Raw genomic sequence first — 22,722 nt, 5'->3', positions numbered from 1 at the left:
TTCATTTCGTCAACAAAATTACCAAATTCAATAAAAAACGCTCCAACGCCCAAGGTGTTAAAAACTCGTTTGAAACGCTTTTTTAGTGTCACAAGCACTTTATAATGTAGACGAGTTTTTGGCATATGATTGGGAGACCACCAATTAAAAAGACTGACTGAACCCGTCGCTGGAAGTGGGAATCATTGGCGAATGAATGGATGTATGTAAATTAGTAAATTGTATTCTGAATGAGATCTATTGTGGGGTGTATGACAAAATTCTAGCAAGTAAAAAGTTGACTTTTGCCATGCATTAAAGTAATGTTTCCGGTAATAAAAATCTGATTGATTGATTGATTGATTGATATAATCATATAAATAATATATATATATATATATATATAATTTATTCAAGTTTGTGACTTCATATATATAAACACCAGGCCCAAATTTACAAAAAACAATTCATGAGAAGCATGAAATAAAACAAGTACACGTCGTTTGGAGGGGCGAGAATTAAAGCTAACAAACTCTGAAGATGTTCTCGGAACAACTGAATTTATTGTTTCTTCGAAACTAACTGTGTTTATCAGTTTGTATTTGTCCAAAATATACAACATCAGCTTCTTTGACTGTGTACTTACAACTAGTGTTTTGAAACGAGGCTCCAGCAATGATTGTGTAGTTTATAATTGTGTAGATCATTAAAGCCTCGCCGTCTCACTCGCCTGTAGACTTCTATATGACTCCAGCCTGCGGTAATGATTTCATATTAATTATTAAAAAAAATATGGAATACGTAAATAAAATTGTATTATATGATCTGACAGATTTTATTTCAATTGTAAACTACAGTCCTTAAGAACCCAGATATTCTATTATGCGTTTTCAAAATTTGTAACAGCCACTGTAAAAGAGAACAAGGATTAAAAGTGAACCGCCTCTCATAAAAACACACTCTTTGCTATCTTTATAAACAACAAAGAAAGTATATTCATAATTTTATTACCACGCTCCAAGTACATAAACAAATCACGCCATGTTTAGTAACAAGCTTTGCTGAGGTTACCTACATAATTTCAAATCGATAGGATTTTTCATTTTTGAGATGCCTGCAAACGGATAGACAATCATAGAAAAAGCGTGTACACCAAAGACGCATCATGGACTCATTCATTTTAGAAATGAATTTTCAAAAAGAAAATTAAAAGTCTATAGATGAAATGTTTCCAGAAATGTCTTGCCACATAATAAGTTTACATTCTCGTTTGTTAAACTGGATCAGCGTTTAAATTATAAAACTCTACATACCATGTTACGATGTTCTGAAGTTCGGATATTTAGGATAAATATGTCACGTGTTTGAATCTCTTTTGGGTGTATTGAGTTTGTTTACAAATTTTCTTAATCTACTACTGTCTCGTTGCCATCATAATTACCTGTAAGACCAATGTAAAAATATTTGCTAACGCTTAGCCAAATTCCATGTCATGCACCGTTATTGATGAATTTATGCACAATTTCTAATCTACAAGTTAGTTCGTTTTCGAGATTTCTTGCCGACAGACAGATAGACAGCAATGAACTTTTTCTAGCCCCACGAGTGATGGGATTCCTAAACTCAACCAAAACTGAAGAACCAATCTAGGGCACTTGCGGAAAACCACCTCCTTTCGCATTGGGATAGAAGACGAACACTATGTTAAGACAAAAAGTTAATACAAATAAATCGACTTAAATTATTTACGTTGTAAATATGTTTTTTCTTGTTTTATAGACTGTGTAAAAATGTTCAATATTACCTTAATGATCAATCCGTAACGTAAAATAAAATGAAAATATTAATAATATACTAAAAATTATTTTAATATATAATAATATAAATATGTTAATAATATATATATATCAGTATATTAAATATATTGATTAAATAATTATTAAATTTTTGTAACTGAAAAAGTAGTAAATTTTCCGTTTTTATAGGTATAATATTCTATAATGTTCTATTTTAATTTACCCATTTCTGAGTAGAAAGAAGCACAGACACTTTATTCTAAGATAGCAACAACCAAAAAGAGGCAGTAGCCTAACTAAAGAGTAGCTTCCGGCTGCATCAGTCATATTACATTCTCTTTGAATGAGTATCTTAGTCCTTCTTAAGAACCATTTTTAATGTTCCAATTTTACTTTCTTCCTTGAATGTAGTATTTTGACGAAAATACGATCACGTAGATCTCACAGACACACATAGCCTGTAATTAGTTTAATAAACGGCATGAGCTGCACAGTGTAAAATTTTAATTGGGTAGTTTTCACAGTTCACCTTATTCACGATATATTAAGTTTAAAAAATTAATTATCTCTCTTATTTATTGACAGACTTTCGTAAACTTCGTGTGTTTGGATTTGTAGTTAAATGGTCTAATTACGACATAATTACCGGTTGGTCATATGCAGTTGTAAAGATATTTTTTTTTTAAGTTTTTAATAAACCACCATTTTGAGTATAAAGCTTTCGGTGTTAAAAACTTGTTTAAGGCGCTTTTTAGTGTCGCAAGCATTTTATAGTGCTGACGAGTTTATGGCATTCGACTGGGTGACCGCACAATTAGCAAACTGACTACCGGCGCTGGAAATGGGAATATTGGCTGGATGAATGTGGAGTTGGCTGAAAATTTGTATGTTTGAATGTGGTTTGAGGCGATGTGAAAGTTTTAAATTTTAGATATTAATTTTAGAATATCTTGACTATTGCTATACATGTGATTATGTCCTGGCAATAAAAATTTGATTTGATATGATTGGATTTGTTGATTTTTCAAATAATTATTACTCGTATTTTTTGGTCTTTGGGCCATAAAGCTGTACAGCTTGCAAAAAAATGTTCTGAAACAAAACTGCAACTTTTTAATCGCCAATGCTTATTGCCTCTGTTTTTCGGAAGATTTTCATATGATCTATAAAGTATGATTTGTGTTGACTAATTCATTCAATTGTGTATTGTAAAAAGTTACTAAAAATACGTATAAAATCATGCCTCAGCATCAGGATAAGTGTGAAAAGGACTATGCAGTCCTAACTCGATCTTGTAACATAAAGAGCTCATTCCTTAATTATTCAATCATCCATAATAACTTCTACTAACTTCTTGTCTCTTGACGGTTTTTTTCCATACTGGGAACAGGGAAATGGACAAAGCACAATTTTACAAGACGCTTAGACGTATCGCTTTTAACTATTTTTAAAACATGTTTCCCACATGGCGTTAATCTTACGAAAAATTTAAATAACAAGTCCAAGGAACGTGTTGAACCTTTTAAATAGTTGGAGACATTAAGTGATGATTTCGCTTCTGAAAGAACAACGTTTAAGTCCAGTGCTAATCTAAAAAAATCATCCTGGGACTGAAGATGGATGAAGCGCTTATATACATTTTCTAAACAGTAAATTTCATGATCTGCTTCTACATATGTGTAAAAAACTGTACACTAAAGTTATTTACCTGTTAATAAAGTTGGGCGAGAAAGTTGTGAAGCTGAGGTAATCTCGCAACTAAGTTGTAAGTTGTCTCAAAGCCGGTCACATCTCAGGCTCTGACCCTAACCAACGGATGTTCAAGTCACCTTTACTGATGGCTGGTGAGTTCTAGTCTCTTTAGTCAGCTTTAGATCCCTCAAGTAACATTTTCCTGACCGAAAAATTATCAAGTTAAAACCTACTGCTTTAGAGATCTACCCTCACTGAGTCTTATGAAAAAATAGAAGTACAATTTATAATAACAAATATATGTCAAGAATATAATTAATTATATAAATAATACTTAAGTAGGAACGAGTTTTTACCGTAGTAATTGACATTATTTTGAAACATTTTGATAACCTCATAGGGATACAATCAGTAATATATGCAATTAAAGAAAATTTAATATGAATTGAGTTTGATTTATTATTCCAGTTAAGTTAAAATAATACTTTTATCACGAGTAAATTGTAATTTTCAACACGTTATCCTGTACTTCCTTAAACTTTACAAAACTATAGAATACTTATCGATAAGAATGTGAGAGCTATGAACACATGAAGACTTCTAGACTAATGAACAAGTCTTTTTACACTTATCTTTATTTAGTAGTAAAATACTATTGTTCGGCCTTCCCTGGAGAAAATGTTTCTGTTTATAGTAAGTCTTCTATAATGAATAGAAGGAAGTAACGAGACCGTCAGTACACAGAGATTGTCAATACTAATACCATATTGGTTATGAATATAACCGACTTTCCTCGTTCATGTTCTGTACCACTGTGTTGTGGTTTGCTGATGACCATTTATTTTGTTGATATATATATATATAGAAGTATAGTCTGGAAACCTTTATAGAAGTGTAAAAAACGTGCCTGAACGTTTTATATATATATATATAAAACATTCAGGCACGTTTTTACACTTCTATGTAAGTTTCCAGACTATACTTCTATTTAACAGATAATGTTATGTCTATAGATAATAAAACATATTATTACATCAATGTCTTAAAGGTTCGTGAAGTGTGGGTATTATGTTACATAACAAAGTACCCCTAAATAAGTGTTCAACTTGGGCAGATCATGTTAGTCAAACTAGTTTGACGGATATTTTCAATGCAAGAAATAGTTCATAGTTCACAGTTCAAATATGTTTATTTATTAAAAGTTTTTTTATTTGATACATGATCCCATGTGCCTGACACATCACATGCGAGATTCTGAAAAAAAAAAAAACAAGCATTCTTTAATACACTTTTTTCATACAGCTACTATACAGTGCAATACTCCCAGGAAAAGTCTACTCTAAAATAAAATTACTTATTATAATTAATAATGATAACATTAACAATCTATAATAACAATTTAAAACTATCAAATACAACATTTTAAATGAAAATTATACCCCAACAAAACACAATAAATACTATTACAATTACACCAACAAAACACACATTTTCTGACTAAAAGGTATTCCAAGTGACTCCCAGTACATGTAAGCTCTGTCATGAGTGTACACACATATGATTAAGTTATTGCTCTATAAATAAAAAAAATAAATAAATAACAACAAACAATAACCATCAATAAACATCTAAATGCATAACAACAATAAAGATCAACAATAATAACGACAATGAACAAAAAAAATAACTAACAATAAACAGATAAATTCATAACAGCAATAAATATCAACAATAATAACAAATAATAAACTTCTAAATTCAATAACAGGATAGTAAAACTTTAAACAAACAAAAATTCAGTAACAGAACTCAATAAATATAATTAAATGTATAAACTGTTCAACTGCAAAGCCATAATCAGGAATCACATCATGGAGCATTTCATTATATTATAATTTAGCGAATATATTTGGTGATATAAGTGGTGATATAAATTTGGTGTATATATATATATATAGTGACTATCTAAACATCCTCAATTGGATATTATACTCCCTTTAGAAAACTGGACAGGTATTGTGGTCAAATTTGATTCTTAAAAACACAAAAATACAAAAAGAAAACACTCTAGTATACTGTATCGAGCTTGTTGCAAATTATCGAATCAGAGATCTTGTTACATATTGAGTTCTGAGCCACATACTTCACATTGACACCAATAACCGACATACAGTATTATTTGATTTGTTGGGCTGAAACGCAACCTCTTATTAAAAGCCTTAATTCGTCATGGACTGCTAAACAAGCAAAGTCTGGTGTCATTGAAACGTTTTAGCTTATTAAAAGTGATTAGACTTCAGAGAATTTTCATATTGGAATGTAGGAAACAATAATAATAATCCTTTCCTATGTGGAGACAATGAGGAAATATCTATAGTTTCTGAATCTAGATTAAATACTTCCTTTGAAAAACTAATATTTGAAATTAGATTTAAATTAACATACTTCATATTCTAATAATCATAATTGTAGTCTCTTTATTGTATAATCACTATAATAAATATAAATTTGTTTGATACGTGAAATGCATTCCACTCAAACGTAAATGTAGTATAATTGAAGACCTGTTACTATAAGAGCTAAAATGAGTTGTTTTACAGCATTAATATTGTGATAATATGAGAATTGTAAACGCAATAGAGTAAGGCATTACAATCACACTTGATATACATAATATTCAACTAATTGAAAACTGAAGCTGAGAATATATTTAAAGAAATTATAGTAATCAAAATTGTTTTATTTGATCGTTTTCTGATTGTCATATTTCATGACGCTAGAAGGAAATCTATTAAGGGTCCAATGCACAGTGTTCATATAACACTTTACACTAAAAGGGTACAAATATAATTTTTAATCTCTCTTGACGACGTTGCTGTTAGAACGGATAGCTGGATCAACATTATGAATTATATCTCATAGTGGAAAGAGAATGAGTTTGGTGAACAAATGAGTTAATGAGTTTTCTGAGAGAGACAAAAGACTGGGACACAAAGGAACCGGGAGTGAACGAGTTCTTTATGGAACTGTATATCCCTAATGGTGTAGAATAGTTGTCTTTCATCGGTTGTATACCGCTCAGAGCCGTTCATTAGTCGGTTCATTAACTCTGACTTGAGGTCTGTCTAACCCCTGGTAGTCAGGAGTAACTGTTATAATTTACAATGATGGGGAAACTGATTCAAGACACGTTATGATAACAAAGTGAACTGTCACTCATAAAGAGGGAAATGTACGAAAAACTATTTAACATCTCATAGTTTTAGTGGTCAGTCGAAAAGCTTTAGTTTATACTACATTCATCGTACCGAAAAATGTCAAAAGTATCAATAACTAAACGTTTATTTTTTAATAATGTTAAAAGTTTAAATAATGAAAGTTTCTTTTAACAATATCAAACTGTTAGATATTTCCGCTGAACTTCCCGAGTCACTTTAGTGGCCATGTGCGGCTGTATAATCACTATTTCAACTTTAGAATTTAGTAGAAAAACAGAGTTATGATTATAAATAAGTATATGGTTATAGATATATAATTTCCTATGTTTAAGGTCAATTAAAGCTTCACGGAATGAGTTTCAGTAGTTTAATAGAACTTTAGTTCAGACAGTGATGTGAAAAGCATTGCTCAGTACCTAGAAGGCCGTGTCGATATGAATTCCAGTTAAAAGTTCCCAGGATGCATAATGTTTATACCTAAGTACATGCGGGGCCATAAATAAACGTAATTTGCCAAAATAAACTTTGAGCGTAAGGATAACAAAATGATGAGATTTTATTAACTTGTGCAATAAACTCTTTTAATAACAATTTTACTAAATTCATGGCTCAGCTGACATTTCAGTGTGTCCCGAAATATCCTGCTTGCAGTTAGGAAACAAAATCAATATCGAGAAAGAGCTCTGTTAATGAGCGTTATCGTTTTAAGTATCTAACAATTCATTCGTAGCGTTTTTTGTATTGGACCTTCGTAAATGTATTAGAAATTAAAATAATAAATATGTTTTTATATTTATATATTTATAACCTAGGCTTAAATGTATATATTCACGATGTCCGCATTGAGTACTTCTAATGTTGCTGACTGCACACTCAAAAGTGTTTTACAATTGTGAAAAGATCATGTGAGTTTCAATCACAACAAAACGTGAAGGATGCTGAAGTGTCATAATCAAGAAATTTGGGTGTCATAGTTTGTTGTTACGCTAGTGTACCGTTTAACTTTCACATGAGGGGTTAGCTTTGAAATTTAAACTTTTGTGAAGGTTCAAAAAATAAAAGAAAATCTTCTGAAATAAATAAAGTTAAAAAAATAAATAAAAAAAAACTAAAATAAAACTTCTTTATAAAATAATTACTGGATTTAAAACTAAAATAAAAACTACTTGATGAATTTTAAATTCAAACTTGTAATATATTCGTCACTCAAAAATGTACAAAGTTCTTACAGCTTGTCTTTTATTCAATTTTAAAAATTCAACACTTTCACACTCTAATCTGATCTGGAAATTCTTCACTTTAATTTACCTTCAAAATACAATTTTATTTTGTTACTAATTTTCTTTACTTTACTTTAACTCTTACTTCTTTTCAGTGTTAGAAAATTAAAATTCTTCAGTGTTAGAGAATTGAAAATTGCTTCAGTGTTACAGAATAAAAAATTCTTCAGTGTTAGAGATTTAAAAATTCTTCAGTGTTAGAGAATTAAAAATTATTGCTGAAATCATATGTAACAACCACAAAACTCTTTTAGTATTTTTACATAAAATTGTATATACATGTGCTCACTGCACCAACAAGTTTTATATTGCACAGATCAAAAGGACAAGTTCCTAAATTCCCATTAAATTTAATTTTTACAATATTTCTTTTCCCAAAATTATTCAAAATAACTAAGTATGAATATTGACTGGACTCCAGTTAAAAGGTTCACTTACCCGCAGGTTCGATGACGATTAGCAAAAAGATTAACTCTAAACACTTTCAAAGTCTACTCGTTACAACAACTTCCGATCAACTGAGACGGGAGGTACGGCACGTCTACCTCAACCCACCTCTCAATTTCGTTATCAAACACTGCCATCTGCGATGCGCGCCTCGCTGATAGCAGCCTCTTTTGTACAGTCCAGTCCTTATCATTCTTCTGGGCCTTCCACCGGTAATCCAGTTACCCCAGAATTATTATTTAATACAATCGGTACACTAAGAACAATAGTGATGCTCCTGCTGAACCTTTTCATGGTGTAGAGCTTACATAATAAATATTCCAGGTCATTATCGTTGCTGAAAGAGATTAACAAGATGGTTGTATAATATTTGCATTTCTCGAATAGGACTAGATTAGAATCTCCGTGTATTAGTTGTAATTTCTTACTCACAAAGGGATGTTTATATATTTGGGAATTAAGATAAGTTTTAGTATCTGGGAGCCATGATAGGGCAAAATGCAAAATGACTCACTGATATTTCCTGACGAGGGTGAATGCTACATATATCCCAGTTATACAAGTATTAGTTTAACACGCGTAGTGGAATACAATAAATAAAAAAAATGTGTAAATATTTTCATTGGTATCATAAATATTTTCTGTTAGTGGGTTGTAATGTTCCTGTCAACTGATATTTGTGTAACAGTTAGTAAAGTATTTTTTTCATCAGAGTTTTCAGTTTTTACACATAATATAAAGACTTTAGTACCTGTGTTGGTCGGAGTGAAGGGAAAAGCTGGGGTTAGAGAGAGTAAGGGGACTGATCCAAATCTCTCTCAGCCCTTGGATCAGGACACTTTACCACCATTGTCATTCTTCAGTAACCACTATATTTACCACGACCTTGTAGTACAGTCTATTACAGTATAAAAATCACGTGACTCGACTGCGATAGTAAGGAAAGGTTAGAAGACTGTCACGAATCCCTCTCAGCCCTTGGATCAGGACACTTTACCACCACTATGTCATTCATCAGCAACCACTATATTTACCATGTCCTTGTAGTACAGTCTATTACAGTATAAAATTCACGTGATTCTACCGCGATAGTAAGGAAAGGTTAGAATACCTCGTAGTAAAGTCTATGACAGTATAAAATTCACGTGACACTACTACGATAGTAAGGAAAGGTTAGAAGACTGTCACGAATCCCTCTCAGCCCTTGGATCAGGACACTTTACCACCACTATGTCATTCATCAGCAACCACTATATTTACCATGTCCTTGTAGTACAGTCTATTACAGTATAAAAGTCACGTGATTCTACCGCGATAGTAAGGAACGGTTACAGAAGACTGTCACAAATCCCTCTCAGCCCTTGGATCAAGACACTTTACCACCATTACGTCATTCTTCAGTATCCACTATATTTACCTCGTCCTTTTAGTACAGTCTATTACAGTATAAAATTCACGTGACTCTACTGCGATAGTAATGAAAGGTTAGAAGACTGTCACAAATCACTTTCAGCCCTTCTTACACTTTCTTATTATACCTACGTCACAACACAATGCGTTTTATGGCAAGAATCAGGTAAGTAAAGAAGGAAGCAAGAGCCATGAAGCAATGGCCATTGTACGGCTTTTAGTCTTGATGTCATGTTGTTATAAAATATCACAGAATAGATAAATATATGAAAATAGTAGCACTTTTTAATTAAAGTAACAAATTCGTCGTAGAAATAATTTTATACATATACAGGAAACCATTTTAAGTTTATTTAAAGAATAAAATGTTGAGTAACCTCTAGTTATTATATTCAAGAGGTTGACAGTTTCTATTTGCCTGATGATATTATAAGCGTTCATAGCGTTCTAGTTATCAGAATGTTATTGTGATTTAAATGATCATAACTAAAAAAAGGAATTAATACTTATATTAGGGTAACGTAGAAAGAATAATTCACGTAATTTCTATTACTATTTATTCCTAATGAATTATAGAATTAAACACACTTAAACCTTGGCATATACATATATCTATGGAAATAACTGGAAATTAATGTTAAGAATAATATTTGTGTAGATAAATGTTGACTCATAAATATTGACATAAATACCTTTACACATAAATTTAAAAAAATCATAGATAAGGTACTTAAGTCATGCTTGGTACTTAAGACTATTATTATAACGTGCATAGATCTTGGAACCTGAATTTTGTCTTGTTTACGTAGGCACACAAACTCGAAAAGTAAGTTTGAGGGAATGAATGGTATTGACTGAGTCAAAAATATAAAAGTTTTAATACTGATCTGGGTACAATGTTGTGAGGTTAAGTGATACCAACCATTTAAAAGAAAATTTACCTACTACCTAAGTAGCTCAAGTTGAAGCTAAGTTAAATAAATGTATTGAAGGAAAGATGGGAGGGAAAGATCAAAGACAGCTCAGCCGTGGATTATATTGTTTACTGCAGCTTACCGTCAGAGAAGCTCCTGGAGGCCCAGTTCTGTTTTATTATTTACGTTACCTCGGATTGGCCTGTTTTACCTTTTTTACAGGAAAATACTGTTACGTCTCGCATCCTTCTCGTGATAAAGGGCTAGCGTTTGGATTCTGGAATTACCTGTCTGGAGAAACAAACTTTACCCTTTAATAAAATTCTCTTATCCTCTATTATTTCGATAGTAAGATGTAATAACAGTTATTATGATCTTTTTATTCAAAAAGATAATAATTTATATTCGAACTCAGTCAAAGTTTCACTAAAATACCTTGGAAAAATTGCCTAAAAATAGATTTCTGTTTATTCTTCGGAAACCATTAGAGATACAAAAAAGTGTAATTACAAACTTAGTTTTCCTTCATGACACCTTTAAAATTATGTATAACATTATGCATGTTGGCTGTTTAAAAAGTTTTTCTTATATGAATTTTGAATTTTTTAAATGTGATTTGGTGGTTAACAACAATAGCGCAGTCATATGGCTTATCAGAATGAAGCTGAGTTTCTCGCGACAAAGAAATTCGAATCAGACGTAGTGTTCCGTAAAATTTGACATAAAAATACTGCCGCAACTTTTTGGACACCAACGGATTTAGATAAGTAAATTATGTTATTTCCAATGAGTTACTTTTAATAAGCTCTTTAAAATTATATATGGTTTGTGCTATTTTTACATTTAACATTTTTTAGATTCGAACACTAAACTCTTAATTTGAAACATTCTGTACATAGATTTTGATGAGTATATTTTAAAGGGACTCTCCATGGGCATTTTATGGGGAAAGCACTTTGTTTTATGTCAATTCACCAAACCGTTCTCCCACTATAAATACTGCATGGGTGGTGGTCTGCCTCACCCGGTATATGCGTGGCAATAAGATAAAAAATAAGGCCCATGATGATCTCAGTCGAACCGTTCTCCAACATATTATACTCCATAGATTATTCTTTAACACTGAAGTTGAGAGTCTGCACTCTGTTCACAGCACCTTTTGGTCACTACTAAGAAAACTAAGTTCATTTTTCAGATAACTGATGTGCTTACAGATTACAATAAGCTGATTCTTAACTTCAGCAATATAGCGAACAATGTGTTTATGGCATTCTCATCAAAGTTAGTGAAGATGGTCCTTCATATTTTCATCCTTCCAATATGGAGATGAGATGCCATGCCAAGAAAACCCAAAAACTCTTCATTATCAACAAACTATAGGCTGTCAGCCACAATTATCAGTTCAGACACTCGAGTTATAATAGGCGAGTCATACCTTATTTCTTATTCAGAGACAGATATGAAATACTATTACATAAATCAATAAGTAGGCAAATGAAATATAAACGGTAATTTTCAACGGTATATCTTTTAATTTATTGAATAATATTATACAGAAACTATACCTTCAAAAATGTTCAATGTAGTCTCCAGCATTATCTACACACTTCTGCCACCGATTTGGAAGCTTGAATATTCCCTGTTCATAAAAAGATTGAGGGCGAGTTGTTAACCAATCGCGCACGTGCTTTTTGACGTCTTCATTGTTTTCAAATCGTTTTCCTCCAAGTGATTCTTTCAGGGGCGCAAACAAAAGATAGTCACAAGGGGATAGGTCTGGACTGTAAGGAGGGTGTTCGAGAGTTTCCCAGCCCATTTCTTCCAATTTATCCCTTGTCAACAATGCGGTGTGAGGCCTTGCGTTGTCATGGAGAAGGATGACATCTCTAATGGGCACACCTCGTCTTTTGTTCCGGTAACTGGTTTTTGCTGACTGTAGCACCTGGCAGTAGTAAGCCGCATTCATTGTTTGTTGATCGTGAAGAAAATCAATGAGTAGAACTCCCCCCTTTTTTCGTTACAGAGGGCCAGGTTTCCTAGGCCTGGTAGTTGCCTCTCAGCCATCCGGCTTATTGTGCACCCTCTCCCAGGTTTAAGCTGTATCAAATCCCAGGCCTTTACAAAACCAACCCCTCTCCGTATGCATAAGAACACCTAGGGATCTTAAGCGTTTGCTCTGTAATGCCGGACATTTAAATATGACGTGCTTGGCTGTTTCGTCAGCCTCGCCACATTTCCTGCACAGTGTTTCCTGAACTGGAATACCTATTCTGTTCAGGTGGCTTCGGAATATCTAATGACCTGTAATAAAATCAGTCACCTTTCGGATCTCCGTTCTACTCATTCTAAGGGCATCTGCTGCAATGTTCCTTGATAGTCCCTTGAGCATCCGCTTTGCATGTACATTCCCCTCAGTATTTCTCCAATGTTGTAGGTGTTTGTTAACCATCCACTTGATAACTGATCTACGTGCTAAGTTATATGAGACCCCACACGTTGGTTCAGGACTGGTAAGAGGACAGTTGGCTCCCAAGTTAGCGCAACTGTCTGCCCCTTCATTACCTGTGATTCCTCTATGACCAGGCACCCAAGTTAGAATAACTTTATTGGTTTTCGCCAGCAATTTCATGACCTTATGGCATTCCCAGACTGTCTTCGAATTACAATCATGGTTGGCCAAGGCCTGCAGAGCAGCCCTGCTGTCCGAGTTAATGTAGATGGTTTTGTCTTTGTAGCCCCTTTCCACATTAACTCTTGCACATTATGCAAGGGCTGTAACTTCAGCCTGAAAGATAGTTGCCAGTTTTCCTAGGCTAAAGCTTAAGTTAACCCTAGGTCTGGCTCCCCAGACCCCTGCCCCAGTACCCTTCAGAGTCAGAGTCAGAGTTTGACCCGTCCGTGTACCAGGTTAGAGCCTTCTTCATGTAGTCAGGCTCACCTTTTGACAATTCCTTCCTTTCAATAATGTTGACTTGAAAAGGTTTTTCCCAGTTCGTAACCTTTGCCAGTCTGTCAGACATCATTTCTAGAATATCCAGTTTGAGAATGTCAACGATCTTGGAGTGCTTACTAGCGTGGTGATGATGCCAGTTACCATTGCACTTCAGTTTGTAGGCAGCCATCCTAGCCTCTCCTATGACGAATATGTCTAGGGGTGGGAGGTTTAGCACTACTTCCATAGCAGCAGTTGGTGCTCCTCTCATGGCGCCCATTGTCCCCAAGCATGCCAACCGCTGTACTTTTGACAGGTTTTTTGCGGCAGTCACCTGTTGGACTTTTGGCCACCATACCACTGAGCTATACACCATCATTGGTCTGATGACTCTGGTGTACAGCCAATGTGACATGTCGGGTCTAAGCCCCCATGTGTGTCCTACCGCACGTCTCACCATTATTAATGTAGTTTGAGATCGGCTGATTATGTATTCCAGATGACTATTCCAAGTGAGTTTATCATCTTCTTTGACTCCTAGATATTTGAACTCCCTGCTTATCTGTATCTGGCCCCCACATAGGACTGGCTGTGCGATTTCCAGTTTCTTCCTACTTGTAAATGGTATCATGATGGTCTTCGAAGGATTCACTGCAAGTCCTTCTTCTTCACACCATCGCTCCACAATGGCCAGTGCTCTCTGCATCATTTCCACACACGTAACCATATGCTTACCTCTTATGAGTATGACAACATCATCTGCATAGCCTTGAGCATACATACCCCGTTCATTCAGAGTCCAGAGTAAGTCATCCACAACTATGTTCCACAGGCTTGGTGATAATACACCTCCTTGTGGACATCCTCGCTGCGTCTGTGCATCCTGACTCCGCACAAAGATGCCTGTGCTCTTCTGCTCTTGAGCATGTTATTTATCCATCTAACAAGAGTTTTCTCCGTACCCCTGGATGTAAGCTTAGACACTATAGAGTGAGTACTCGTATTATCTCGTATAAAAGCTCCTTCTATATCCTGAAATACTGCTAAAACTATTTCCTTTTGTTCAATAGCTTGCTCAATCTTGCCAACCAGACAGTGTAGGGCTGTTTCACAAGATTTGCCTTTCTGATAGGCATGTTGATTTGGATGTAAGGGACGGTTGATGAGGACTGTGTCCCTTAAATGCCTATCCAGAACCTTCTCCATGGTGTTGGCAAAGAAGAATGTTAGGCTTATTGGTCTATAAGCCTTTGCAACCTCATAGGAGGGTTTACCTGGCTTCGGGATAAATATAACCCTAGAGGTCCTCCGGGATGAGGGTATGACTCCTGTCGCTAGACTGGTTCTAAACAGTCGTAGAAGCAGAGGTATCACCAAGTCCCCACTTTCCTGCAGAAAAGCAGGAAAAATGCCATCGGTACCTGGTGATTTGAACGGCTTAAAAGACTCCAGGGCCTTTTTTATCCCTAAGTAGTTTATAACAGTCTTTGCACAGTCCCAGTCCTCCTTAGACGAGCTATCTCTAGGTTCTCGCCGCCACTTACTAACAACTGTTTCACTGGTTTGTAAAGATCCTGGGAAGTGTGTATTCAGTAAACACTGAAGAGTCTCCTCAGGATCCTTGGTGTGAGTCCCATCTTCCCTAAGTATAGTACCCACCACATTTATAGGGCTTCGAGCTAGGACTTTTTGGAGTTTTGCACAGTCAGATACCTCTTCAATACTCTGACAGATTTCTCTCCACGAGTTTCTCTTAGCTCTTCTAACCTCTTTATTGTACTCTGTTAGGGCAGCAGAGTACCTATCCCAGTTCCCTGCACGTTTTCATGTATTATATGCTCTGCGAAGGTTTTTCCTCAAGGTTTCCAGCCCCTGGTTCCACCAACATGCTTTTTTCCTTGAGTTTTTTTCTATCACGGGGCAGGCTTTGTGGTACGATTCTTTCATGGCGTTTTACAAAGAGTTCGCCATGTCCTCGACCCCTTGCCCCTGATACCCATTTTCCCTTACTAGATTGCTTTCTAGCTCTGCATTGAGTGCTACCCAATCTGTTTTCTTTGGGTTTCTATAGGTCTCATTTATTTGGTACGACCTCATGTCAAAGGAGATATACCTATGATCTGAAGCACATGCTTCATCTAGCACACTCCAGTTTAAAACTTTAGTTGCAATAGTTGCTAGACAGAGTTATATCTAAGACCTCTTCTCTTACCCCTGTACCTCTTCTTTGTACAAAAGTTGGTATACGGCCTTGTTTCATAATAACTAAGTTAGATTCTACTATAAAATTCAAGAGGCACTCACCCCGATTGTTGATGTTGGTGCTCCCCCAAGCGGTGTGGTGAGCATTCACATCACAACCGACAATCAAGTGCCTCCGCGTAAGGGTTCCGAATTCCACAATCCGCCTCATCTCCGCATTTGGCGGCAGTTCTGGAGAATCGTATGGGAGGTAAACCGCTGCAAACAGGATTCTGATGTTGCCATCACCTGCCTGCAAATGAACCTCTGTCACGGCTGTGTCTCTAGAACACATTTGTGCCATTTTTAGTGATATGATTTGGTTACTGACATATATACATGCTCTAGGGTTGTTACTGCCAGAATCGCATATCAAATTACCTTTAGCGGTGCTCATCCCCATCACACGACTGTCAACGGTCCATGGTTCTTGGATCAGGACCACGCCTATGTCGTCAGCCAGGATCTTCGGCAGAGTGTTGCCGTAGCTGCTCTGCTGTGGTGACGGTTTATCTGGAGAACCGCTGTCATCCTCTATTGGTCTTTACCTCCATGCAGCTTAAAGGTGATCCTGTCGCTGCCCAAAAATGGGCGCATCGCCAGAGTCTTCAGCTTCTTCAAGGAGTCTTCGTCCACGTGAAGGATCAGGAATTTGCCGTTGGTGCTAGATTTCCCTCCAACGGCAGTCCATTGATCCGTGTCAAGGTCATTATGGTTTTTGGGGGCTTCGAACAGCTCTTGCTTGCTGTTCACCTCGATGTCCTTAGGGATAAAAGTTGAACTTTAAAAATATTTACCAGGCTTTTAATTGGGCCCATTTTCAGCTGAACTCATTCAAAAGGACTCAGCTCCTGGACCTGCTTCTCCAGCCACTCCTTAGTTTCTGTGTTTACACAGCCGACTACTATCGCTCCACCTTCAACATGACAGCTGCACATCCTAACGTTTTTGCCCTTAAAGGCGCGTTTGCCCAGCACTTTATTCAGGTTGTTGGCTTCTTCAATCGATAGTTTAACTTCTGGGTGTTCAAGCCGGACAATAGCCAGCTTCTCCACAGAGACCTTTTCGGCATATGTTTCGGGTGTCTTCTTTGTGACACCTCCATCATGCCCCTTCCTTCTTTTCTCCCCTCCCTTTGCCTGTTTTTCAGGTGTCAGCTGCGATCGCAGCCTCTTCACACCTGCATAGCTTGGGGTTTGTTGTTTTTGGGCTGGTACGGAATGAGTTTTCCCTTGCTCTGGGGCCCCGACAACAACCAAGTTCCCTTTTGAGGAACGGGCTTCGTTGTGTGGTTTTATCAGAGCTCAGTTTTTCTCTTCCCACCTCTTCTGCCTTTCTTTCCGGAGGATTATCGGCTCACCTCTAGCGGCAGCCTCTTCAATCCTCCGCTTTCGTAGTTCGCCTCTCGAGAGCCGCTTCTTTTTTGGCTCTTCCGGCCGAACTTTGCCTTCTGACAAGAGACTTCTGTCCTCCTCCATTGGGGTCATCACAGACACTCTTAATTGCTCAATCGGTAGCTTTTCTGGTTGATCTTCGCTTACCTCTTGAGTTTCAGTTTTGTTTTGTTTACTTTTTCCTTCTCCATTCTGTTCCCACGAGAACCGGGTGTTTGCAGTCCATCTTCCCAGTGACCCGATTAGGAAGATAAGGGTAATTACGAATGGGTGTCCCCTGGTTCCCAGAAGGCCCCGTTGTAGACACTGAATATACCCCAAGTGCCACGAGACTCTCAGCACGGGTCGCATAACACCTTAGTCTGGGGTTGTTGGTAAAGTAGGGGTAGGAACATCAGGAAAGGAAGGGATAGGTAACTACTCTCAATTTCAGGGCCAAACCAAGAGGAGGGAAAGGTTTTCTACCCTTGTCACTGGAATAGTGACAAGGGAAGGTGGCTTCCTCCCCTTGCCCTGCCACGCCCTTAGAAGTTGAAGCACAAGACGAGGATAGTACATCACCCACGATCCCATCTGGGACAGAACTCCACTTGAGTCAATAAAAATTGTCGCAAGAACTTTTCCGGCTGAGAGACGAGTTTCGGCTTTCACTGGGCAGCCTTCGTCCTTCCTTCGCCACTCTTTACTTGCCATTTTCACCTTCAAAACATGCCTCAAAAAATCTTCACCTTCTTCTTGAAATCGTTGCAGAAGTCTCCCAGCAATCTCCGACCTGACCAGTTTTTGATTTCCGGTCAACAACCTCGGAGCCCAGCGAGCACTAATTTCTTTGAAGCCAAGGTGGTCTGTGATTGCAGACTGAACACTCCCGTAGCTGATACCAATTTCCGACGACATTTCTTGAACAGTTAACCGGCGATCACCTTCAATAAGCTGTCGAACCGCACAAATGTTGTCATCTGTAAGACTTGACCTTGGGCGTCGACCGTGACTTTCGTTTGCAACACGTTCTCGGCCATCCCTAAATTCTCTGGCCCACGTATACACTTGATTTTGAGACAGAGTAGTGTCCACAAACTGTGCCTGCAAACGAGTATAAATTGCCGAAGGCTTAACACCTTCATTTGTTAAAAATTTTATGACGATGCGTTGCGCAACAGATGGATGTACCTCTCGCTCAGTCATGGCTGTACTGAAGGCAGAACACAACGCTAGTGTGAAGTAAGCAGTTCCCCCAACTCCTATTATGCAAAATGACAATCGCCCACAGCCGCATCACGTCCGAACGTGTTTGGTACAGTCAACAGCAAAATTACCGTTTATATTTAATTTGCCGTATATGTTAATAACTAAAAATAAATATTTGGCAGTCAATAAGTAAATTCATATTGGTCAGAAATCAATAACTATATTCAAACTGATCAATACTTTAATATATGTCAATAAATAGCAAACAATAAATAAATAACATACTAATACATGTATACAATTAGTTCATTAAATTAATAGCAGGCAATAACTAATAGACATAATTAAACATAACTGTCGCTGTGTCTGTGTTTAGAGTTTGATGGTCAAGCGAAGATTTCATAGAGACACTCGGTTAAAGCCACACGGATTAGCGTTTCCTAAATTTTATTACGGTGTCAAATGTTTAATTACTATATACGAAAAATAGTTGTATGGTGTTGAGTGGTGTTATTGTACTTTTGGGTGTCTATATTTTTATACGTATATAACTTTATACACCTCAATTTATCAGTTATGTGCGAAAGGTTTTATGCGATATGAACTATAAGAAACTGAGAAATATATTAATTATTTAGTTTTAATTTTTAAAATCGTTTTTTATATTGCAATGTGTGTGGACAACTGAGGTCAGATATGGAAGTGCCGCCATTTTATGTATTAATTATCTTTAATGTTTATGTAAGTAAGTATATCGTTGGTTAAATAAAACCAATCAGAAGAAGCAGTGAACGCCACTGCCACTGGTACTTATTAAAGTAACAATGCAACTTCGCCGTACAAAGTTACTTCTGATTGTTGCTCGTATGGTCCCTCTCGAAGGGGAAACCAAAATAAGTTATGAAACGTGATTTTTACATATTGGCCCTGGTGAATCTCGAGAAACTTAAGCATAGCTTTATATTATAAAACCATCTCAGATATATTACGAGACCATCTTAGGTGTATTACGATACTATCTGAGGTATATTACGAGACTACCTCGGGTGTATTACGAGAATTTTACACATATTAAAATAGTAGTTCAAGTATATTACGAGACCATCTTAGGTGTATTACGATACTATCTGAGGTATATTACGAGACTACCTCGGGTGTATTACGAGAATTTTACACATATTAAAATAGTAGTTCAAGTATATTACGAGACTAAACAATGTTTATTATGAGACTAACTCTAGTACATCACGGAGTAAGTCAGGTGTAGTATGTGTTTAATAATAAGAATCCCTAAAATAACTTGGAGTTATATATTTAATCTATTCATCCCAATAAATTAATAATAGAGTATGCCAAGTTTTACATTGCCCTGACAAATATGCTTTTATTCCATATAATCTCAAATCTCAAGATCATTGCAAAATTTATTTGATTTTTGAAGTAAGTTTTAAATAGATTTTATATGATTAAAGTTCATTTAAATATATATTACATAAGTAGCTTTGTGGATAAAATTAGAGATACAGCGTGAATCTTACATTTTAAAATATCTGGCTTAGATGTTTAATACACATCAGTGTACGAATTATGTGTTAGTATTTATGTAAACGTACATATATTTATAATAAATTATTTATTTACTGTATAAAATGATGTTTTAGCAGTATTGTAACCTTGTAACTAGGTTAAAAGCTAAAAGTATATAATAAATTTAAAGTATATCTAAAGTAACCGATACATAAAATTTAATTAATATATAATATCAAAACATTTTATTTATATATATTTTTGTTTTATTGGTAATGTAATCAGAGAATTGTGGATTCTAAAACCAACCCATCCATGCAATCAACATGGTTTCAGACATATATGTTTATATTTGTGATCTAACGATTTAACACTTACACTGAACATTTTTGAAAATGTGTTAAAATATTTTGATCAAAATGTACCTTTGGACTTTCTAATGTGATAGTTGCATGTAATACGGGAATGATATATCAAGTGTCTAATTAACTATAACATTTTGAAAAGCTTTTGAAAATGTACTTTTATACAGTTTAGTTTCTAGTAATCGGAAACAATTAATTTATTTGTTCTCTTTGTAGGTAATTAGTGTTTTAACTCATTCTCCAGTGGAGTTCTGGTTTTAGCATGTTTTACTTACATGAAGGCATATAAAATAGCCTCTTCATAATTAGCCGATTTAAAATTTGATAGCAGCTCTCCACCTCAAATGGATGAATTTTGAAGTTAACAGTAAAATGTCTTAATTTATATAAATAAGTGCTGACCTACATTATTTCCTTGAATAGCAAATTTAAATCCTTCACTAATAATAATTTATATTGAGAATGTTTGTCTGAATAACCACAAAAATGCATGCAAAATCGCCGAAACAGTTTAGTAGTTTTTCGTTTTACTTTACATAATATAATGCTACACAAGGTTATATTTAGTACTGGTTTTAAGGAAGAATAATAGGAAATAAAGAATGTTGGAAAACAAAGAGTCTGTCAGTCTCTGTGTCGAATCCAACGCCTACTTTATAGTGATATACTGCTTCTCCATCACCTGAATACAAACTACCTTACATGTCTGTTTGTCTTCCAATACGTTATACATACAGTACAGAAAAACAAAGAGTGTCAGTCAATCTGTGAATGGAATACAAAGCCTCCTTTATAGTGATATACCACTTCTCCATCACGTGAATGCCATCTACTTTACTCGTCTTTTTGTCTTCTAGCTCGTTACGTTTAGAAAGACATTACCATCTAGAGGCTTTAATATTCAAAGCCTCTGTTTTGTCTACATTAAACGCAAATTAAATTTTAACCACCTCATTACGTAAAATTCCAAGTATCATTTATAAACGTAGGCTTATTATATATAATCATATAAATAAGAGCTTGTTTTAGCTGTTCCCCGCGGTTTCGCACGCTTTTTGTAAGCTTTGCTCGTGTATGAGCACTCCTGGTTCAAGTGAACTAAATTAAATCTGCCAAAAGTGTATGTTTATAGACATTCTACACGTGCATGTACTTAATAATAAAGTGGTCTAACATTCAAGCTATAAGGCCAAACAGAAGTTCATTTGAAAGACAAATATCGATAAAAACTTAGCGCCTTCACATAGTGTGTGGTTATTATACACAACTATCTCGTAATCGTAGTTTACAATGTGCAGGCGCTTTGATAACTTAGGCTATATCTTTTAACACTATATCTTGATAACACACACAAACATTCGAATGTAGAATCTTGGAGCATTGGAAAAACGAGTAATTGTAGTACTGGCTAACCGTACATCCAAATTGTTTACCATATGTTACTATAAAATTAATTATTATTACAAAAATGTAAACACTTGATAATTTGTGAAGTGCCTGATGATGGAATCTTTGATTCAGAAAGGCCTTGCACAAAATAAAAAATTATATATTGGAAAATGTTGTATTCCTTTATCTAGTGATACTAAAATTACACAAACATTCATTTATATATATATATATATATATATATATATATATATATATATATATATATATATATATTTTAATAGTAAGGTAGGTAGTTATTTTGACTGATTTTGATTCTGGAAAATTGATTAATAAGTAACCGGAAATGTAGGTTTGCTTTTTGTAAAATGTGCATATAGTAACATTGAGGATAAAAACAATATCTTCTATCCTTCACTTAATGTAGGTTCTTCTTAATCAAAATGACTGAGATGTTTTTGTATGTTCAGGCATTAATCCCCGATTGCCTAAGGAAGTGTTGACTTATTTCCACGAGATAGCCAAGAAAATTTCTCTAGATAGAACAAATTTTTGCAGGGTGAAAATAACGCCTATTAGTAATAAAAATTTTTTACTGAAATGTAAAATGTTTTAGCAACTTAGACACATATCCATTTCAGATTGAACCATAACAGAATACCATATGCTATTGGTACGTTTATTGAGAAAATGTACGTAAACGGTGTTTTAAACATCTGTGTAATTGTTACTGTATACGGTTCTTTTAATTATTCCAAAATTGTATGTTAAATTTGATAACGCACCAAAACATGTAAATATCAACAAAAAACTGATACAAAATTTCAAAATAGTTACACAAGAATCCACGTACAGCTTTATATTATTTAACTTTTCATTTTAGTATATTATGTATTTTAGGAAAACTTCCGAGAGCGCAAAAATAATATTGTAAAACTGCATTAGAAAAA

Source organism: Homalodisca vitripennis, chromosome 7, assembly GCF_021130785.1.
Source record: "Homalodisca vitripennis isolate AUS2020 chromosome 7, UT_GWSS_2.1, whole genome shotgun sequence".
Classification (NCBI taxonomy): domain Eukaryota; kingdom Metazoa; phylum Arthropoda; class Insecta; order Hemiptera; family Cicadellidae; genus Homalodisca; species Homalodisca vitripennis.
This window is presented reverse-complemented; position numbering follows the sequence as displayed.